This window comes from Hyla sarda, chromosome 12 (assembly GCF_029499605.1).
Source record: "Hyla sarda isolate aHylSar1 chromosome 12, aHylSar1.hap1, whole genome shotgun sequence".
NCBI lineage: Eukaryota > Metazoa > Chordata > Amphibia > Anura > Hylidae > Hyla > Hyla sarda.
The window spans coordinates 18,365,802-18,389,544 of NC_079200.1; the positions used below are offsets into that span (position 1 = coordinate 18,365,802).

The 23,743-nt window shown below is 47.0% G+C and overlaps 1 protein-coding gene across 7 annotated transcripts in view; it reads left to right on the forward strand.

Moving 5' to 3' along the window:
- PLEKHH3 (pleckstrin homology, MyTH4 and FERM domain containing H3) overlaps positions 1-23,743 on the forward strand; it is a 169,386-nt gene that overhangs the window by 90,046 nt on the left and 55,597 nt on the right. Inside the window, exon 1 of one of the 7 annotated variants that reach the window (XM_056549097.1) lies at positions 16,288-16,306. The exons of the other annotated variants lie outside the window; for them this stretch is intronic. The gene's annotated coding sequence lies outside the window, so the exon portion shown is untranslated. Of the gene's footprint in view, positions 1-16,287; positions 16,307-23,743 lie in introns of those variants that run through there. 7 annotated transcript variants of the gene reach the window in all.

Here is a 23,743-nt window from a genome sequence, read left to right on the forward strand (position 1 = left end):
GACTGAAACTTTTGCGTAGCCAATAAAATCATCATTTTAGGCCGTACATCTCCCGGTTTAAACAGGGGACGTGCGGGCAATAACCATGTATTTAAATGGGCCACATGATTGATTTAACCTTGTAAAGGCACTGCGAATGAGAGATACCCCTTTAATGGTATCAGCACCTGGTATAAAATGAACTTCCAGAAGCTGTATACCAATGGTCTTCTGTGGACCTTCAGATGTTGCTAAACTACAACTCCTAGCCGTTGGCTGTCCGGGCATGCTGGGAGTTGTAATTTTGCCACATCTAGTGGGCCACAGTTTGGTTACCACTGCTGTATACTGTAGGTTTAATAGCTCTTTAATTCAACAGAACATTTGTGCCTTTGGCAGAGGATGATTATACTTGTAATTCAACAGTATCCAAAGAACTTTAACCTGTTTTACCAGAGAATCCTAAGTGGCGCCAAAATTCTTCAGTCACAGCATAACGCGTGCGTGTCATCACTTGGAATAAAGAATTTATGACTGTGCTCTCCAATTTTAGATGTTGTAAAACATGTTTTTTTTTTTTTTGCTGGTATGTTAGGGGACTAATCTTTATTTCAGCTTTGAACAGTCATATAATACAACACTACAATGACGTCTCCTCTGATTGTTGTGAACGGTCTCTTTCCTTCTCCATCTACCCCAGACTAATAAGAACACGTTCACACTACATAATTTCTGAGCGGAGTCCGTTTCACTGTGTGCATTGGCAGAATTTCCGTGGCGGAAATAAGTAGAAGTCCCAATTCCGGCCGATTGAATTGACATGTCAGAATCTTCTCAGAAATGCATTGCCGTCTTTGAAGAGCAGTCCTGGTGCCGACAGTATTTTCCGGGCGGACGTTCCGCGGTGTGAACATAGCCTGAAACTATGACTATTGACAACTGTAGACTTTTTGCTGCCAAGATATCTTACCCCCCCCCCCCCACTTATACAGCTGTTTCCACCCTCTATAGCAACACAACCCCCTTCCTTTAGGGCCCCATAACACCGGGCAATTATTGAGCGAATTGGACGATATATCGCCCTTTGTAATATGTCCAATGAACGGGCAAACACTCATTCGTCGTTATTTCGGCAGAATAAAAATCCTTCCGCGCATCGGCCCATGCAATAGGCAATGCGTGACTGACTATCCATGAAAGGAAAGGGTCACACGAACAATCCCGCAGAATAGTGGAGCTATGTGATAGGCTCCCTAAACAAACCGATCTATGATATTAAAGTTTGCGTTGGCCACTTTATTAGGGCCCTCCTGCTACTGCAGCCCCACGTGCCCCCACTACTGTGCCTATATGACTGCATATTGGCAGAAAGATACCTGTGGCTAGCTCGTTTTCAGGCACACTACCGCATTAAGCAGTGGTCTTCAATTTAAGGGTCACGGCAGGTGGGTGATCCTCTGGGCCTGTGTGGATGATGACGTGAGCCATGCTGGTTTTAACCAGAGCCCGTCCCAAAGCGGGATGGTCTTGCTGCGGCAGGTGGCACCCAGGTCGCTGGGATGAAGCATGGTACAGATGGATAAGAACAAGACGAGGTCAGGATAGCTGAAGGCCCGGGCAGGCGGCACAGTAGCAGGGTCAGGTCACGGAACAAGGATCAGGTACACGGATAACCAAACACAGGAACACAGCAGCTTTCTCTCAGGCACTAGGGCAACAAAGATCCGGCACAGGGCAGGGGGAGGTGCACACACTTATAGGGAAGGAACAGGTGAAGACACTAATTAGGGCATACTGGCCCTTTAAATCACAGAGCTCCGGTGCGCACGCACCCTAGGAGGCGGGGGTATGCGCGCCGGGACTGGGAACACGGAAGACTAGAAGGGTGAGTGATGGTCTGTAACTCGCATGTAGTTTTGTCCCGCAATACGAATCCCAGCCCCGCGGGCAGCGCAGCAGGGACATAGGAGGGAGCGTGTCTGGCCGGAGCGCTGAGGTTACATCCAATCTGTGAACCTCCACAGTTTGGAGACCACTGACCTACACCACAGGAGTTCAAATTGTGGACCTTCATCTGTTGCAAAACTACAACCACAAGCATGCCCGGACAGCCGTTGGCTGTCCGGGCATGCTTGTGGTTGTAGTTTTGCAACAGATGAAGGTCCATCCTTCTTTTAGACCACTGACATATGGGCCACAACAGCTAGCTATGCACTGTGCTAATATTGGCCATATTATTGCACCATTAATTCCGGCCTTTTGAACTTATTAAAGCTGGGCATTTCCTGCCAGGTAAATACCAGTAGGGTGGAAACCACATTGTATACAGAGCAGCAAGTCTTTCGAGGTCACCACGATGAGAGGGAAGTGATTTACTCCTATGTACGAGTAAATAACCCGCAGCCACATGTAAAACTGGAGCTCACAAGTTACCTCACTTTACCCTGGTCTAACCTTCTGGACTAGGAAATGGAACTCCGAAACATTCACAGGTCCATCAAGTCTTGGCAGGCACATCAGTGAGCAGTTGACATATATTACCTACTGTACATATGGTTAAGGGGGGAGGGAACCGATGATTCTTAGAACTTGAACGTCATCTGGTCTCCTTACAGGTTTTTTTATCTTCGAAACTCCCAATTTGACCCTTTCATTTCTAGCGCCCAATGATGGTTTACATCATTACTTGTTCTTGAAGAAGGAATATATTTGCACCTTTTATGGGGGCAGACAAGCGTTCGGTCAATAGTTATCGTAGAGGGTTCTTCCCATCTCCATCAGTTATGGAATATCCACAGGTTGTTCCATAAATGTCTCACAGATGTACAAATATATCAATGGACAGTACAGAGATCTTTCTAGTGATCTTTTTATATCTAGGCCGGTATCTAGGCCATGACAAGGGGCCACACTTCTGTATGATACATCCTTAGGTGTCAATTTTAGGGTATGCTTCAGATGTGCAAAACTACAACACCCTGTATGCTGGGAGTGGATTTGGGTTTAGGTTCATCTATATCTGGCTTCCAATAGCTGTCCTGAATGGGAATGCCAGACGCAACAAGCTGTATAACCCATTGCTTCAGAGGCTACAATGGGGAACAGTCCATCACGCCTAGTTGACCTTTGGTGTGGTTTCAACGGATGAAAAATAAATACTTTTTTTGTATCCTGCACCTGCATACCAGATGGCAACTGTGCTGGATCACCAGATGAACGAGAATGAACCAAATACCGTATATACTCGAGTATAAGCCGACCCGAGTATAAGCCGAGACCCCTAATTTCAACCCAAAATCCCAGGAAAAGTTATTGACTCGAGTATAAGCCTAGGGTGGGAAATACCTCATCCCCCCCTGTCATCATCCAGACCCGTCATTAACATCCTCATCATCATCCCCTTGTCATCATCCCACACATCCCCCCTTCATCATCCCCTTATCATCCCACACATCCCCCTTCATCATCCCCTTGTCATCATCCCACACATCCCCCCTTCATCATCCCCTTATCATCCCACACATCCCCCCTTCATCATCCCCTTATCATCCCACACATCCCCCCTTCATCATCCCCTTATCATCTCGCACATCCCCCCTTCATCATCCCCTTATCATCCCACACATCCCCCCTTCATCATCCCCTTGTAATCATCCCCACCCCCCTTCATCATCCACACACCCCCCCTTCATCATCCTCTTCTCATCATTCGCCCTCAGTGGTCTTCAACCTGCGGACCTCCAGAGGTTTCAAAACTACAACTCTCAGCAAGCCCGGGCAGCCATCGGCTGTCCGGGCTTGCTGGGAGTTGTAGTTTTGAAACCTCCGGAGGTCCGCAGGTTGAAGACCACTGCGGCCTTCAACATCATCCAGCCCCCTCTCACCCCCTTTAGTTCTGAGTACTCACCTCCGCTCGGCGCTGGTCCGGTCCTGCAGGGCTGTCCGGTGAGGAGGTGGTCCGGGCTGCTATCTTCACCGGGGGCGCCTCTTCTCCGCGCTTCCGGCCCGGAATAGATGCGTTGCCTTGACAATGACGCAAATGACGCACCTCTGCGTCGTTGTCACGGCAACGTGACTATTCTGAGGCCGGGCCCGAAGCGCTTAGAAGAGGCCTCCCCGGTGAAGATAGCAGCCCGGAACCACTATCCCACCGGACCACCTCCTCTCCGGACAGTCCTGCAGGACCGGACCAGCGCCGAGCGGAGGTGAGTACTCAGAACTAAAGGGGGTGAGAGGGGGCTGGATGATGTTGAAGGCCGCAGTGGTCTTCAACCTGCGGACCTCCGGAGGTTTCAAAACTACAACTCCCAGCAAGCCCGGACAGCCGATGGCTGCCCGGGCTTGCTGGGAGTTGTAGTTTTGAAACCTCTGGAGGTCCGCAGGTTGAAGACCACTGCGGGTGGGGGAGTTCACTCGAGTATAAGCCGAGGGGGGTGTTTTCAGCACGAAAAATCGTGCTGAAAAACTCGGCTTATACTCGAGTATATACGGTATATCAATGGACAGTACAGAGATCTTTCTAGTGATCTTTTTATATCTAGTCCGGTAACCATGACAAGGGGCCACACTTCTGTATGATGCCTCCTTAGGTGTCAATTTTAGGGTATGCTTCAGATGTGCAAAACTACAACACCCTGCATGCTGGGAGCGGATTTGGGTTTAGGTTCATCTATATCTGGCTTCCAATAGCTGTCCTGAATGGGAATTCCAGATGCAACAAGCTGGACAACCCATTGCCTCAGAGGCTACAATGGGGCACAGTCCATCGCACCTAGTTGACCTTTGGTGTGGTTTCAGCGGATGGAAAAAAAATTGGTTTTTTTACATTTTTATCCTGCACCTGCATACCAGATGGCAACTGTGCTGGATCACCAGATGAACGAGAATGAACCCTACGTACGTACAATCCGAATGGTCATATAGTATGAGGTGCAGTGGCTGCAGTTCCACATTTTAAGGAGCCCAATTATCCATTGGCTATATATGAAGGGACCAATACTATAAATGGTGTACAACTGAAACCATAGAGAAATAGTCCGGCACTGCCGCTGCACAATCTGGTACTGTGATAGTGCTATGCACTGACTGAACAGGTATGGGATGTCTTCACCAGCTGAACTATTCGTGGTGCTCTGCCAACCAACAACAGATATTTTCAATAGGTATTTATAAGAAAATAGGATAGCCGGCACTCACCATGTATCTTCAGCTTCTTCGTTTATTGATTATATACTCGCATTTAGCAAAAAAGGTGGTAGACCTATACAGGGGGGTACCACAAGGCTACAGCAGCCGTTTCGCACCTCTTATTGCTTAGCCTTGGCCTTGTGTGCGTCTACCCCCTTTTTTGCTATATGTGAGTATATAATCAATAAAAGAAGAAGCTGAAGATACATGGTGAGTGCCGGCTATATATATATATTTTTTTATAAATAACTATAAATGGTGTTTAATAATTATGGGGCCTGGGTAAAGATTGTTGATTGGAGCCACACAACTTCATGCTGTCGAACATTTTCCCTAGTACGTCTATGTTGACGTAAATTAACAGATGTACTGTATATGTTTTTTTTTACATGGAGAGACCTGTACGTTGAATCCATGAATCGTGGGTGTTTGGGAAGACCCAGCTTTGTGAATACCTTCTTTCTTAAAGGGGTACTCCGCTGCCCTAGCGTTGGTAACATTTTGTTGGAGCAGCAACTCTGAAACATTTACAGGTCCATCACGTCTTGGCAGGCACATCAGTGAGCAGTTGAGATATATTACCTACTGTACATATGGTTAAGGGGGAGGGAACCGATGATTCTTAGAACTTGAACGTCATCTGGTCTCCTTACAGGTTTTTATCTTTGAAACTTCCAATTTGACCCTTTCATTTCTAGCGCCCAATGATGGTTTACATCATTACTTGTTCTTGAAGAAGGAATATATTTGCACCTTTTATGGGGGCAGACAAGCGTTCGGTCAATAGTTATCGTAGAGGGTTCTTCCCATCTCCATCAGTTATGGAATATCCACAGGTTGTTCCATAAATGTCTCACAGATGTACAAATATATCAATGGACAGTACAGAGATCTTTCTAGTGATCTTTTTTATATCTAGGCCGGTATCTAGGCCATGACAAGGGGCCACACTTCTGTATGATACATCCTTAGGTGTCAATTTTAGGGTATGCTTCAGATGTGCAAAACTACAACACCCTGTATGCTGGGAGTGGATTTGGGTACTCCGCTGCCCTAGCGTTGGTAACATTTTGTTGGAGCAGCAACTCCGAAACATTTACGGGTCCATCAAGTCTTGGTAACATTTACAGGTCCATCAAGTCTTGGTAACATTTTGTTGGAGCAGGGGGTCGTGATGCGGTCACCACGCCCCCTCCCATAGACTTGCATTGAGGGGGCATGGCGTGATGTCACGAGGGGTGTGGCCGTGATGTCAAAACCCCTACCGCCAGCACACAGCGTTCTAAATGAATGCCAGGTGCTGCACAGAGGTTAGTGGGTCCCGGCTGCAGGACCCCTGCGATTAGACATCTTATTCCCTAGATGTCTAGGGGCAGAGTATCCCTTTAAGAAGGCAATGTCGTACCTGGTTATACTGTCTGAAGACACAGCTGTAAACCTCAAAAGCTACTGTAATCCGGTGTTGTTGTCACCATGAGCCACAGGGTTAAGCATTAAAGCCCTAACTACGTGACTCTTCTGAGCAGTGGAACAGGTTAAGGATTAGATTAGCGGCATACAGAAATCGTGAATCAATATTTACCACATAGTCAGCGTTGCCGGCATTGCTATAGATCCCAAGGAAGCCGGCTATTTCACCGTGTTAGATCCATTTGTTACATGTTAAATGCTCACAGGACGTAGAAGCATTAATAACGCACAATTGGGTATTATAGCTTTAAAAGCATTTGCACTCCGCTTTTGAAGACCCACTGCCAGGTCTCTATTAAATTTAGAATCCGGTCCTCCATTTGGCCACCTGCCGGAGCGTTGGATTGAGGTGACAACACCTGGTGCGGGACAGATGGGACGTGAGGTTAAATATAGACAGTGTCACCTTCATTTCTCCTGAACAGACGCGGGCAAGATGGAAACTCGATCTTTTTCATTCAGCGAAGAACTAACCGTAACCGCTGAACAGAGTGTATAGAATACCCAGTAGACTCTCTACGTTTTCCCTATGGAACAAGCTTGAAAGTGTCTATGTCTACTGGTGGAATAAAATGGAAGGGACGTTATTGCAGATTGTTCTAGTGGTGAAAATATTTACCACCTAAAGGCCCATTTACATATTATTTTTGCATGTTATTTTTACTGTGGTATGGTAATTATTGCCATGAATAATCTAAAATGATCTGAAATGTAACCGTAATTGCTCTATGTGAAGTGACTCACAAAGACCAAACCCTTTTAAAGGGGTACTCCGCCCCTAGACATTTTATCCCCCAGCCAAAGGATAGGGCATAAGATGTCAGATCGCCGCGGTCCCGCTGCTGGGGACCCCCGGGATTGCCGCTGCGGCACCCCGCTGTCATTACTGCACAGAGCGAGTTCGCTCTGCGCGTAATGACGGGCAGTACAGGTGCCGGAGCATTGTTACGTCACGGCTCCGCACCTCGTGATGTCACGGCCCGCCCCCTCAATACGAGTCTATGGGAGGGGGCGTGGCGGTCGTCACGCTCCTGCCATAGACTTGTATTAAGGGGGCAGGCCGTGATGTCAAGAGGGGCGGAGCCATGACGTCACGCTGCTCCGTCCCCTGTATCGCCCGTCATTACCCACAGAGCGAACTCGCACTGTGCAGTAATGACAGCGGGGTGCCGCAGCGGGGGTCCCAGGGGTCCCCAGCAGCGGGACCGCGGCGATTTGACATCTTATCCCCTATCCTTTGGATAGGGGATAAGATGTCTGGGGGCGGAGTACCCCTTTAATAGAAGCCTATACAGCAAGGTGAAGGACGCCACTCTGGCTTCTCTAACCCCTGGTAATCCGCTGCTGTCAACGAGGTTAGCCACGTGCGCCCAGGTTCGCCAAAGCGTCTTTCAGTTTTGACTTTGAAATGGATCGCAAGCGGACCCGGTATCAGATGAGTCTCTGCCCCCTTCCTAATTAGGCATCAGGATCAGTGCATGCACGAGAACAGGAAATCACTCTGACACAAAACAGTTCAGCAAATGAGACTTCCTGTATTTAGAACAGTTACAAGGGTTCTTCTTCCATCCGCAGGTGTTCCTCGTCCAGCAGGTGGGTCTTATCTTGGGTGTAGCTCTCTCTGGAGGCACCATCTTCTACACATTCTTTCAAACACACTGGCCCTCATTTACTATGGCAATCCCGACATGTTTTGTCGGGTTGTGCGCCAGATTCTGTCGCTTTGCGCCAGAAATTCTGTCTGCGCCAGATTTTGCAACAGAATTTGCGCCAGAATTGAAAAAACCCAGATTAACTCTCCATTTTGCTAAGAAAACCCTGAAAAGGGGGTGTGGCTGCCGGGAATGGGGCGTGGTCTCAGAAAAGGGGCGTGTTCCCGACATTTTCACAAAAAAACAACATATTTACTAAAGTTTCCACATAAAATGTGGTGGATTTGAGCTGAGGAAAACCCGACAGATCAGAACATGTGTAAAAAAAATAAAAAATAAAAAAAATAAATGTAGGGAAACCTTAGTAAATACCGTGGAAAATAAATTGTAGGGAATTAAAACCCACAAAGAAACCTACACAACACTCTTAGTAATTAAGGGCCAATGGGGGAGATTTATCAAAACCAGTGAAGAGGAAAAGTTGCCCAGTTGCCCATAGCAACCAATCAGATCGCTTCTTTCATTTTGCAGAGGCCTTGTTAAAAATGAAAGAAGCGATCTGATTGGTTGCTATGGGCAACTGGGCAACTTTTCCTCTGGAAAGGTTTTGATAAATCTCCCCCCATGGGCAATTCAAAAGTAAAAGAGTAATGGACACAGCTGTGCCCTCACACTTAAAGGGGTACTCCGCCCTTTGACATCTTATCCCCTATCCTTTGACATCTCATCCCCTATCCCCCGCGATCTCTGTGCAGCACCCAGCGTTTGTTTAGAATGCTGGGTGCCGGCAGCGGGGGGGTCTGACATCACAGTCACGCCCACTCAATGCAAGTCTATGGGAGGGGGCGTGGCGGCTGCCACGTCCCCTCCCATAGACTTGCATTGAGGGGCATGGTCTTGACGTCACGTCCCCCGCCGCCTGCTTCAAGCGTTTGGAACAAAATGTAGATTACATCTTTAATGGCCAAATGTACAGTTCCTGCTAAGGCCTCTTTCACACTATGAAATAGTTCCGTTTAGGAACTTCCGTCACCAGTTCCGTCACTATATCGGCGAAACGCGGCCATTACAAAACCCCTGACGGCCGTGACTAAATCGCATTGCAGGAACTGTCCAGAGTAGGAGCAAATCGCCATAGCAAACCTCTCCTGCTCTTGACCGTTCCTAAAATGGACAGAGGTGTCAGCAGAGAGCACTGTGGTCAGACAGAAAAGAAATTCAAAAAGAAAAGAACTTCTTGTGGAGCATAACAACAACTGATAAGTACTGGAAGGATTGATATTTTTTAATAGAAGTAATTTACAAATCTGTTTAACTTTCTGGCACCAGTTGATTTAAAAAGAAATGTTTTCCAGTGGAGTACCCCTTTAAAGAAGACAAGAGGAGGGTATAATAGATCATATGAGGACATTTGTCCTGTATTAGCGTATTTTTCGCCGTATAAGATGCACTTTTTCTTCCCCAAAACTGGGGGGGGAAAGTTGGTGCGTCTTATACGGCGAATACACCCCTATCGCGGCGGTCCCTGCGGTCATCAACGGCCGGGACCCGCGGCTAATACAGGACATCACAGATCGCGGTGATGCTCTGTATTTACCCTTCAAACGCGGCGATCAAAGCTGACCGCCGCGTCTGAAGGGAAAGTGACACTAACCCGGCTGTTCAGTCGGGCTGTTTGGGACCGCTGCGGTGAAATCTTGGCATCCCGAACAGCTCCGGGCCGGGATCCACCGCATGGCCGGCGCTCTCCTTCGACGTCATCACGTCGTGGCGCACGCCGTCCTGTCATCCAATAGGAGCGGCGTGCGTAGCGACGTGATGACGGCGGCGGAGAGCGAGGGTCCCGGGGAAGAAGACGTCCGGAGCGCCGGGGACACCCCGGGGACGCGGCGACAGCGATGGAGCGACATCCAGGGCAGCGGTGACGGATCCGGAGCGGCGGGGACACGTGAGTATAACCTCCTATACCAGTGGTTTTCAACCTGCGGACCTCCAGATGTTGCAAAACTACAACTCCCAGCATGCCCGGACAGCCAACGGCTGTCCGGGCATGCTGGGAGTTGTAGTTTTGCAACATCTGGAGGTCCGCAGGTTGAAGATCACTGTTGGGTTCAGAATCTTTTTTTTTTCTAGATTTTGCACCTTTAAAATTGGGTGCGTCTTATATGTCGGTGCATCCTATAGGGCGAAAAATACGGTAGTTTATCTCCAGGGGGTGGGAGTGGGGGGCAGAACTATAAAGGGGACCTCCGTCCTCATTGGCCCTCATTTACTATTCTAAACCCGACTTCTTTTGTCGGGTTTTTTTGGCGCATCTTTGTCTGCGACATGTCGCAGACATCGTGCGCCAGTCTGCGACATGATGCGCCATTTTTTCCCGACGGACCCAATGTGGCTTCTCCCAAACCCGAAAAAGGGGCGTAACCCGAGATTTCTGAGCTTTCCCACGTATTTATAAAGGTTTCCAACCCGAATTTGTTGAATTGTTGATTTTTTCCAGACAACTCAGAGGAGTTGGAAACCAAAACCAACAAAACCCACGTGCGACAAACAGGATGCGACAGAATAATAAATACCAGAGAAAAAAGCAGTCGGGTAAGAAAGCAAGATAGACTTACAACCCGATTTTCTGAGTAAATGAGGGCCATTATCTTAATTGGGTATATCAGCTTTCCACTTTTGCAAGGCTTTTTCATTCAGAGTGGTTAGGTTATTGTGGCGGGTATCTATAGAAACCAGAGAGTAGTTTCACCAAATTGGTGGCCTTGGAAAGGCCCTTGAATAGGAGCTGGTCAAGAGAGACCCAAACTGTGCCCTATAGGCATGTCACGCTTGGTATTATCTCTACTGGGAGCGGTCAGAAAGTTAAAAGCTAATTGCAATTGTTCAAAAATACAGAAGGGGCCCCTGTCAGTTTATACCTGTGAGCCAAGTGATCCCATGTAGCCTCCAGAAACGGGAACTAGATTTTGTCTAGTGGAAAAAAGCTCGGAGAGGTGACCACTTATCCTCTTCTTCAGGAGTACAGTGACGGATGCTCTACTAGACTTTTACAGTGACGATCATAGGAACGGGCAAATCGCTTTACAGAGGGTGGGGCCCCTCAACAATCCTCGAAAACTCTGGTTAAAGCCCACCCATCTACATTCCAAGTAGACTTCAAATTATTCAAAGTCTGTTGGTTCTTTTCCAGGCTTTAGCTTGTGGTTCACATTACACATGGTGGCTTCCCCGTTCTCTTAAAGGGGTACTCCGCCCCTAGACATCTTAAAGGAGTAGTCCAGTAGTGAACAAGTGGTGAACAACTTATCCTCTATCCTAAGGATAGGGGATAAGTTGCAGATCGGGGGGGGGGGGGGTCCGGCCGCTGGGGCCCCCTGCGATCTCCTGTACGGGGCCCCGACAGCCCGCGCGAAGGGGGCGTGTCGACCCCCGCACGAAGCAGCGGCCTACACGCCCCCTCAATATAACTCTATAGCAGAGCCGGAGTGCTGCCTTGTATTGAGGGAGCGTGTCATCCGCCGCTTCGTGCGGGGGTCGACACCCGCAATCTGGCCGGAGAGCCTGGCCCCCGTACAGAGAGATCGCAGGGGGCCCCAGCGGTCGGACCCCCTGCGATCTCAAACGTATCCCCTATCCTTAGGATAGGGGATAAGTTTTTCACCACTGGACTACCCCTTTAAGATGTCTGATCGTGGGGGGGTCTCGCTGCTGGGGACCCCCATGAGATACTTGCTGCACCTGGCGTTCGTTTAGAGCGTGAGGTGCAGTGCCGGAGGCTCGTGATGCAACTGTCACACCCACTCGTGACGTCACGGCCATGCCCCTCAATGCAAGTCTATGGGAGGGGGCGTGACGGCCGTCACGCCCCTTCCCATAGACTTGCATTGAGGGGCATGGCCGTGATGTCACGAGTGGGTGTGACCGTGGCATCACGAGCCTCCGCCCTGCGTCACCAGTCATCCGGCATGGAGCGAAGTTCGCTCCGCGCACTGGATGTCTGGGGTGCTGCTGCCGAGATCGTGGTGGTCCCCAGCGGCGGACCCCCCCCCGCGATCAGACATCTTATCCTCTATCTTTTGGATAGGGGAAAAGATGTCTAGGGGCAGAGTACCCCTTTAAGCTGGTCCATACATTTAGATTGCAACTATGTCACTTGATATGTCTCTTCACATACACGTGGCGTGCATGGCTGAATGTGGAAAAGCAGAAAAAGGCGCTACCAGACTCCTCTGGTGATGGGATCAGGCGTGTTAAAATCCAACATGTCTGGTCCTTCTTTTCCCTAACATCTGCCATGGGAGGAGAGTCGAGAGACCCTCTATAAACATTGGTTGGTCAACTAAGCCAAAATCATTGCGTTTGGCTGAATTTAAAGGCGTACTCCCCTGGAAAACATTTTGGTGCCAGAAAGTGAAATGGATTTGTAAATTACGTCTATTTAAAAATCTTAATCCGTCCAGTACTTATCAGCTGCTGTATGATCCACAAGGAGTTCTTTTCTTTTTGAATTTCCTTTCTGTCTGACCACAGTGCTCTCTGCTGACACCTGTTTGCTATGGGGATTTGCTCCTACTCTGGACAGTTCCTAAAAGGTGACAGAGGTGTCAGCAGAGAGCACTGTGGTCAGACAGAAAAGAACTTCATGTGGAGCATACAGCGGCTGATAAGTACTGGAAGGATTAAAGGGGTACTCCACTGGAAACTATATATATATATATATATATATATATATATATATATATATATATATATTTCTTTTTATAAACTGGTGCCAGAAAGTTAAACAGATTTGTAAATTACTTCTATTAAAAAAATCTTATCAGCTGCTGTATGCTCCACAGGAAGTTCTTTTCTTTTTGAATTTCTTTTCTGTCTGACCACAATGCTCTCTGATGACACCTCTGACCATTTTAGGAACTGTCCAGAGTAGGAGCAAATCCCCATATCAAACCTATCCTGCTCTGGACAGTTCCTAAAATGGACAGAGAGGTCAGCAGAGAGCACTGTGGACAGACAGAAAGAACTTCCTGTGGAGCATACAGCAGCTGATAAGATTTTTTTAATAGAAGTAATTTACAAATCTGTGTAACTTTCTGGCACCAGTTGATAAAAAAAAATATATATAAATAAATAAAAAAGTTTTCCAGTGGAGTACCCCCTTAAATGCCTTTTCCAGCTTTACACTGTTGTGAGAAAGTGTTAGGAAGGAGATTTTATGATGGTAGCCATACACAGTGTCTCTTGACCCCGAAATAAACATGTCAATCATAAAAAAATACATAAAAAATTTGTTTCGGGAACATAATAGAGTATACAAATGTAAGTTGGTTGTTCATAGTGAATATTCATGGACAAGGCAGTCCCTGATAAGTGCTGCTGAAGGACAATGCATTATGTAGCCCTCCCCTCCCCCATCTCCTGTGAGTCCTGTGCGTCTGTGTTTACTTATGTCTCAGACTGTGATAAGCCACCTGGTTTGGAAGAAGTTCCATGGCTGAGTGCTTGTTCTTTATCTCTAGTCCAGTGTTTCCCAACCAGTGTGCCTCCAGCTGTTGCAAAACTACAATTCCCATCATGCCCGGACAGCCGAAGGCTGTCCGGGCATGCTGGGAGTTGTAGTTTTGCAACAGCTGGAGGCACACTGGTTGGGAAACACTGCTCTAGTCCATTGATGCCATGTTAACTAATTCACTGCCAACCCCCATAGGCAGAATTTAAAGGGGGTACTCCACTGGAAAATATATTTTTTTAAATCAACTGGTGCCAGGAAGTTAAACAGATTTGTAAATTACTTCTATTTAAAAATCTTAATCCTTCCAGTACTTATCAGCTGCTGTATGATCTTTTCTTTTTTGAATTTCCTTTGCTGACACCTCTGTCCATGTCAGGAACTGTCCACAGTAGGAGAAAATCCCCATAGCAAACCTCTCCTGCTCCGGACCGTTCCTAAAATGGACAGAGGTGTCAGCAGAGAGCACTGTGGTCAGACAGAAAGGAAATTCAAAAATAAAAGAACTTCCTGTAAAACATACAGCAGCTGATAAGTACAGGAAGGATTAAAGGCTTATTCCAGGCCAAAACTTTTTTTTATATATATATATATCAACTGGCTCCGGAAAGTTAAACAGATTTGTAAATTACTTCTATTTAAAAAAAAATCTTAATCCTTCCAATAGTTATTAGCTCCTGAAGTTGAGTTGTTGTTTTCTGTCTAACTGCTCTCTGATGACTCACGTCCCGGGAGCTGCGCAGTTCCTATGGGGATATTCTCCCATCATGCACAGCTCCCGGGACGTGACATCATCATTGAGCAGTTAGACAGAAAACTTCAGAAGCTAATAACTACTGAAAGGATTAAGATTTTTTAATAGAAGTCATTTACAAATCTGTTTAACTTTCCGGAGCCAGTTGATATATATATATATAAAAAAAGGTTTTGCCTGGAATACCCCTTTAAGATTTTTAAATAGAAGTAATTTACAAATCTGTTTAACTTTCCGGCACCAGTTAATTTAAAAAATTTTTTTTCCAGGGGAGTACCCCTTTAAAGCAATGCTCGGAACTTTATACCAGGAGAATCGCTACCAATGCCATTGTGATCTTAAAGGGGTACTCTGGTGGAATTTTATTTATTTTTTTTAAATCAACTGGTGCCAGAAAGTTAAACAGATTTGTAAAATACTTCTATTTAAAGGGGTACTCCACTGCTCAGCGTTTGGAACAAACTGGACACTGGAGCCGACACCGGGAGCTCTTGACGTCATAGCCCAGCCCTCTCAAGGCGTCATGCCCCGCCCCGCCCCCTCAATGCAAGTCTATGGGAGGGGGCATGAACATGTCTTACCAAATCAGACTAAGGACAAGCGTTTTCTCATTTGTTGGACCTTTTTATACGGTTTTATTGGAACTAAATTACCAACATGTCCAGTAGAATGAGCAGTTTTGTTTGTTATTTTTTTGTGTGCTCCATTTATCATTATAGTGATCTTATATTATTATAATATTATGATATCACTTTAATGACAGGTCTGTGGTTTATGTGGGAGTAAAGTGTGTTCTTTTATAAAAAAAAAAAAAAAATAGTAGACTGGCGGAGACAGCTAAGAATCCGACCTTGCACAATCCAGGTTCCTGTATAGAACCGCAGTGTTGAAAAAGTGAGGATTAAAGGGGTACTCCGCCCCTAGACATCTTATCCCCTACCCAAAGGATAGGGGATAAGATGTCAGATCGCGGGGGTCCCGCCCCTCAATGCAAGTCTATGGGAGGGGGCGTGACTGACGTCACGCCCCCTCACATAGACTTGCATTGAGGGGACGGGGCGTGACATCACAGGGGGCGGAGTCGTGACGTCAGGCTCTTTCGCTCGCGTGGTCGGGATCCGAAGCCTCCAGCATTGCCGGAAGCCGTTGAGGTGGGTGCTGCAGCCGAGATCCCGGGGGTCTCGCTGCTGTCTGACATCTTATCCCCTATCCTTTGGATGGGGGATAAGAGGTCTGGGGCGGAGTACTACCCCTTTTAAAGATTTGCTAAATTATGCAAAATTTTCAGTTTATGCCCTAAATTTTTTTGCACAAGGTGGGAGTTTGTGTAACTTTTTTTTTTTTTCTTTTTCGGAAAGAAGGGGCAACATTGCAACTTTTCACTGGTGAATGGAATAGGAAATCCTCTACCCCTTAAAGGGGTACTCCGCTGCTCAGCGTTTAGAACAAACTGCTTCGAACGCTGGAGCCGGCACCGGGAGCTGCCGACACATTCTATGTTTCTATGAGCTCGTGATGTCTTAGCCCTGCCCCCCTCATGATGTCACACCCCGCCCACTCAATGCAAGTCTACGGGAGGGGGCGTGACAGCCGTCATGCCCCCGCCCGTAGACTTGCATTGAGTGGGCGGGGTGTGATGTCACAAAAGGGCGGGGCTATGATGTTACAAGCTCCCGACGCCTGCTCCAGCGTTCAGAACAGTTTGTTCCGAACGCTGAGCAGCGGAGTACCCCTTTAATGTCTACGTAATTGGTAAAATGTTCCACATCTGGTCCACCATGTGACCTACATGTATTACAGAGGGTGTGGGGGTGGGTTATAATTATGTCGAAGATAGGAACTTTATACCAGGAGAATCGCTACCAATGCCATTGTGATCTTAAAGGGGTACTCTGGTGGAATTTTATTTATTTTTTTTAAATCAACTGGTGCCAGAAAGTTAAACAGATTTGTAAAATACTTCTATTTAAAGGGGTACTCCGCTGCTCAGCGTTTGGAACAAACTGGACACTGGAGCCGACACCGGGAGCTCTTGACGTCATAGCCCAGCCCTCTCAAGGCGTCACACCCCGCCCCCTCAATGCAAGTCTATGGGAGGGGGCGTGAACATGTCTTACCAAATCAGACTAAGGACAAGCGTTTTCTCATTTGTTGGACCTTTTTATACGGTTTTATTGGAACTAAATTACCAACATGTCCAGTAGAATGAGCAGTTTTTTTAGTGATTTTTTTGTGTGCTCCATTTATCATTATAGTGATCTTATATTATTATAATATTATGATATCACTTTAATGACAGGTCTGTGGTTTATGTGGGAGTAAAGTGTGTTCTTTTATATAAAAAAAAAAAAAATAGTAGACTGGCGGAGACAGCTAAGAATCCGACCTTGCACAATCCAGGTTCCTGTATAGAACCGCAGTGTTGAAAAAGTGAGGAATAAAGGGGTACTCCGCCCCTAGACATCTTATCCCCTACCCAAAGGATAGGGGATAAGATGTCAGATCGCGGGGGGCCCGCCCCTCAATGCAAGTCTATGGGAGGGGGCGTGACTGACGTCACGCCCCCTCCCATAGACTTGCATTGAGGGGACGGGGCGTGACATCACAGGGGGCGGAGTCGTGACGTCACGCTCTTTCGCTCGCGTGGCCGGGATCCGAAGCCTCCAGCATTGCCGGAAGCCGTTGAGGTGGGTGCTGCAGCCGAGATCCCGGGGGTCTCGCTGCTGTCTGACATCTTATCCCCTATCCTTTGGATGGGGGATAAGAGGTCTAGGGGCGGAGTACCCCTTTTAAAGATTTGCTAAATTATGCAAAATTTTCAGTTTATGCCCTAAATTTTTTTGCACAAGGTGGGAGTTTGTGTAACTTTTTTTTTTTTTCTTTTTCGGAAAGAAGGGGCAACATTGCAACTTTTCACTGGTGAATGGAATAGGAAATCCTCTACCCCTTAAAGGGGTACTCCGCTGCTCAGCGTTTAGAACAAACTGCTTCGAACGCTGGAGCCGGCACCGGGAGCTGCCGACACATTCTATGTTTCTATGAGCTCGTGATGTCTTAGCCCTGCCCCCCTCATGATGTCACACCCCGCCCACTCAATGCAAGTCTACGGGAGGGGGCGTGACAGCCGTCACGCCCCCGCCCGTAGACTTGCATTGAGTGGGCGGGGTGTGATGTCACAAGAGGGCGGGGATATGATGTCACAAGCTCCCGACGCCTGCTCCAGCGTTCAGAACAGTTTGTTCCGAACGCTGAGCAGCGGAGCACCCCTTTAATGTCTACGTAATAGGTCAAATGTTCCACATCTGGTCCACCATGTGACCTACATGTATTACAGAGGGTGTGGGGGTGGGTTATAATTATGTCAAAGATAGGCCGTGGCAGATGTTTCCTGTTGTCCACCAAACTTGTAGTCAATTCCAATACCAAAGTTTATCAAAGGACAGTGTTGCCTTACTTTGAAGGGGTATTCCAGGAAAAAAACTATCTATCTCAAAATCAACTGGCTCCAGAAAGTTAAGCAGATTTGTAAATTACTTCTATTAAAAAATCTTAATCCTTCCAATAATTTTCAGCTGCTGAAGTTGAGTTGTTCTTTTCTGTCTGGCAACAGTGCTCTCTGCTGACATCTCTGCTTGTCTTGGAAACTGCACAGAGTAGAAGAGGTTTGCTATGGGGATTTGCTTCTACTCTGGACAGTTACCGAGACATGTGTTATCAGAGAGCACTTAGACAGAAAAGAACAACTCAACTTCAGCAGCTCGTCAGTGCTGAAAGGATTAACATTTTTTAATAGAAGTAATTTACAAATCTGTTTAACTTTCTGGAGTCAGTTGATATATATATATAAGTTTTTTTTTCCTGGATAACCCCTTTTAAGTATTTTTCTGTGCAGATACATTTTTGCTTATGGACATATTGTATTACTGTATAACCACCAGCAGGTAATGTCGTAAACGGTTTAGTGTCATTACTTGTCTTATTAGGTTAATTGCTGGAGTCACTTAGTATATTGGCTTTTAATTATATAGTGATGGCAAATGACATAGATTACACCTCCAGTATAAAAGCTGTTAGTCAGCAGTGTGAATATGTACATATGTGATGCTAGGAAAATATACTGTATACAATGCATTCACCAAATCACCAAATTCAAGTTTTTCCATCATTCTGTCCTCAATACCCCATAATGATAAAATAATAACAGAATGTTAGAAATCTTTGCTAATTTATTAAAAAGGAAAAACTAAAGCCCCTTTGACAGTGATCACAGCCTCCGGTCTTCTTGGGGATGAATTGGGGAATTTTCTGCAGATCCTCTCAAGCTCTGTCAGGTTGGATAGGGACGGATGGTGGAAGCCAATTTCAGGTCTCTCTAGAGATGTGCGATTATTTTCTAGTAAGGACATTGACTGGGCCACTCAAGGACATTCACGCAGCTGTCTTTAAGTCACTCCTGGCTGTGTATTTAGGGTCATTGTCTTGTTGGAAGGTGAATCGTTAGCCCAGGGTCACTCTTGTTCAGGCTTTCATTAGGAATATCTCTGTATTTAACTTAACCCTGACCAACAGCCCAGTCTTCCCAGCATGATGCTGCCCCCACCATGATCACTGTAGGGATGGTATTGGGCAGGTGATGGGCAGTGCCTGGTTTCCCCCAGACATGATGCTGCCCCCACCATGATCACTGTAGGGATGGTATTGGGCAGGTGATGAGCAGTGCCTGGTTTCCTCTAGACATGATGCTGCCCCCACCATGATCACTGTAGGGATGGTATTGGGCAGGTGATGGGCAGGGCCTGGTTTCCCCCCAGACATGATGCTGCCCCCACCATGATCACTGTAGGGATGGTATTGGGCAGGTGATGGGCAGTACCTGGTTTCCTCCAGACATGATGCTGCCCCCACCATGATCACTGTAGGGATGGTATTGGGCAGGTGATGGGCAGTACCTGGTTTCCTCCAGACATGATGCTGCCCCCACCATGATCACTGTAGGGATGGTATTGGGCAGGTGATGGGCAGTACCTGGTTTCCTCCAGACATGATGCCGCCCCCCACCATGACCACTGTAGGGATGGTATTGGGCAGGTGATGGGCAGTGCCTGGTTTCCTCCAGACATGATGCTGCCCCCACCATGATCACTGTAGGGATGGTATTGGGCAGGTGATGGGCAGTACCTGGTTTCCTCCAGACATGATGCTGCCCCCACCATGATCACTGTAGGGATGGTATTGGGCAGGTGATGGGCAGTACCTGGTTTCCTCCAGACATGATGCTGCCCCCACCATGATCACTGTAGGGATGGTATTGGGCAGGTGATGGGCAGTGCCTGGTTTCCTCCAGACATGATGCTGCCCCCACCATGATCACTGTAGGGATGGTATTGGGCAGGTGATGGGCAGTGCCTGGTTTCCTCCAGACATGATGCTGCCCCCACCATGATCACTGTAGGGATGGTATTGGGCAGGTGATGGGCAGTGCCTGGTTTCCCCCAGACATGATGCTGCCCCCACCATGATCACTGTAGGGATGGTATTGGGCAGGTGATGGGCAGTGCCTGGTTTCCCCCAGATTAGATGCTGCCCCCACCATGATCACTGTAGGGATGGTATTGGGCAGGTGATGGACAGTGCCTGGTTTGCTCCAGACATGATGCTGCCCACACCATCATCACTGTAGGGATGGTATTGGGCAGGTGATGGGCAGTGCTTGGTTTCCCCCAGACATGATGCTGCCCCCACCATGATCACTGTAGAGATGGTATTGGGCAGGTGATGGACAGTGCCGGGTTTGCTCCAGACATGATGCTGCCCCCACCATGATCACTGTAGGGATGGTATTGGGCAGGTGATGGGCAGTACCTGGTTTGCTCCAGACATGATGCTGCCCCCACCATGATCACTGTAGGGATGGTATTGGACAGGTGATGGGCAGTGCCTGGTTTCCCCCAGACATGATGCTGCCCCCACCATGATCACTGTAGGGATGGTATTGGGCAGGTAATGGGCAGTGCCTGGTTTCCCCCAGATTAGATGCTGCCCCCACCATGATCACTGTAGGGATGGTATTGGGCAGGTGATGGGCAGTGCCTGGTTTCCTCCAGACATGATGCTTAGAATTGAGGCCATCAATTTTGATTTCCTCAGACCAGAGATTCATGGGTATTTTACTGAGAAGGGCTTTCTTTCCGGACACTTGGCCATAAAGCCCAGATTGGTGAAGTGCTGCAATGATGGGTTGATAGCTATCTGAAGAATATGGGCTGCTTTACACCCAATTAAAAAATTTAAATGATCTCAACACAACATTTCATATCTAATATTGCTAAAATAGTTCCCAGTGCTGAACTGGAAAGAGATTACTTTAGGCCTTGTTCTTACATGTCGTGTTTTCAGGTTGTAAGATTGTTCTGTAGATCGAATCAATTGTCTCTGAGTTTCTGAGACCAAGTTCACATGTTATAGAAAAATTGAGTTATGGATTTATGGGGGGCTGCTGCTGGAATGAGTCGCATGTCACTTATTTTAGATAAATCCCATTGGACAGCTATACACGTCAAATCTAAATACCAACTTGGGAACAGAGTCTAATGGTTCCGCACTAGATGTATTCTACTTCCCGGTTGTCGTTGCTAGCAGATCGGCATTCTTCTATGGCTGCATCAGTAGGAGCAGACTCGCATAGTTGTGAGAATATTAATGGTTTCAGTAGGGTCCAAATATTAAGGCACATTATTAGTGTCGGCCTTGTTGTAAGGGGGCCCCATATGTCTTTAATAGCTGTCAGATGAATCGTTATTCAGCCTACAGCTACCACTCCCGATCCCTCTGTAGGCTTGAACATTCAGCTCGGCCAATTGTTGTGTGTCCTGAGTGGAGTTGCAGGTCTTATCTTTATGAGATCAATGGGGTCGGGCAGTTGAAGTCCAAACCTCCTCTACATCTGTTGAATAGAGGTCAATAGGCCTCCATACACATTAGTCAGTTGATCATTGCCACCAGTCAGCATGGGCATCTTTAGTGACGTCTCCCTGCAGGAAATAGCGTCAGCCTTAGACACATGCAGGACTAGTTTGGCCTTCCTTTCCCTGGGGCAAGGTTTCAGTTTTTTGCCTTAAAGAGTCACTAGTCTGAATTCCTTTCAAAGGGAGGGGTGTGGCCTCACTGTGCAGGTCTCCGCCCCCTCCCTCAGTATGCTGTCTGCTCACATCTCCCCTAGCATTAGCAAAACTACAACTCCCAGCTTGTCCTCACTGACAGTAGCGGGACACAAGATGACAGTGGGAGGATTTTTCCTCCAGCTCTGAGCCCTGCGCGCACAGCTGTCAATCAAGGAAGTGTGTCCATGACATAGGTGATGACGCATGGACACAGCAGGACTAGTATGAGTCCAAGCAGGCAGGGGGTGCAGTTGTTTGACTGACTTTTTCAGTATGAAATTCTGAAAAATTTGTAATGAAAGAAATTGCAAAACCTATTGGTTATACATGCTTTACAACATATCAAAAGTTTTTGTATCTGACAGTGCTCTGAAAGTTTTTGTTCAGAATCCTCGGAGCCGGAGGCCATGATTGTGACGTCACAGTCCTGCTCCTTGTAACATAACATCATGCCCCCTCCATTCATGTCTATGGTAGGGGGCATGTCTGATGACACCCCCCCCTCCCATAGACATGAATGGAGGGGCGTGGCATTACGTCACAACCACTGCCGCAGGAACCCGTGTTTGTTTAGAATGCCAGGTTCTGCGGTCAGATATTTTATCCAGTATCCTTTGGATAAGGGATAAGATGTCTAGCAGCAGAGTACCCCTTTAAGACCATTTTACACGGGCCAAATATGAGCTCACTTGGCGTCCGTTTGCTCAATCCCAAATGTTGGCCCATGTAAAAGGGTAAGCGTTCACCAATCGGATGAGAAAAAGGCTTATGTAGGTATTAGAATCATAATTATCTGTACACATGTTGCCCCCTGTAAGTAGAAGACAGGGGCCAAAAATGATTGAATAAAAAACATGAGTGATCCATTGATCGTTCATGCTGCCTGGCCTGTAACCGATTGAGCCACATGAATGCCTATGAAACGAGCGCCAAACAAGATTGGTGCTCGTGATAGAGACTTGCTCGGCCAATGTGAAAGGGCCATTAGCCCTGGTTTATACATAATCTGGCCATAGCCGCTTGGTGCCCCCTGGTGCCACAACCCCAACGCCCAATTAGGAGACATAGTTGTAGCCAGTCTCCAAGCTGCACCACCCTGTACACAGTAGACTGCCTGGGGCTTCTCGTTTGCTTACAGTAGTTTATATAGTTTGCTTTTCACTTGTCACTTTGATGGTTCCATCAATCGTTCTCTAGAAGAACAGTTTCTGTGTGATTGTTTTTGTTGTTTTTTTTAATGTGCTTTTTTGCTTGTTTTTTTAAATTGCTTCCATATATATTGTGACTTACAACTTAGGGTGCGTTCACACGGCCGTCTGCCCCCCATTTTTTTTATCCCCGTTTCGGTTCCGTTCTTGCAGGCTGTAAACGGATTAAAAATGTTTTTAAAAAAAATCTTAATCCTTCCAGTACTTCTCAGCTGCTGTATTGCCCAGAGGAAGTTGTGTAGTTCTTTACAGTCTGACCACAGTTCTCTCTGCTGCTACCTCTGTCCGTGTCAGGAACCGTCCAGAATAGGAGAAAATCCCCGTAGCAGATCTCTCCTGCTTTGCATAGTTCCTGACATAGTGCCAGTAGAGAGCACTGTGGTCAGACTGGAAAGATTTACACAACTTCCTGTTGAGCATACAGCAGCTGATAAGTACTGGAAGGGTTAAGATTATTAAAGAGAAGTCATTTACAAATCTGTATAACTTTCTGCCACCGGTTGATTTGAAAATAATAATAATAATATTTCCACCAAAGTATCCCTTTAAAGCAGAAGTCTTCAAACTGTGGACGTCCAGATGAGGCAAAACTACAACTCCCAGCATGCCCGGACAGCCAACGGCTGTCCGGGCATGCTGGGAGTTGTAGTTTTGCTACATCTAGTTGTCCACAGCTTGGAGATTTCTGCTTTAAAGGAGTACTCCGGTGGAAAACATTTTTTTAATCAACTGGTGCCAGAAAGTTAAACAGATTTGTAAATTACTTCTATTAAATTTTTTTTAATCCTTCCGGTACTTATTAGCTGCTGAATACTACAGAG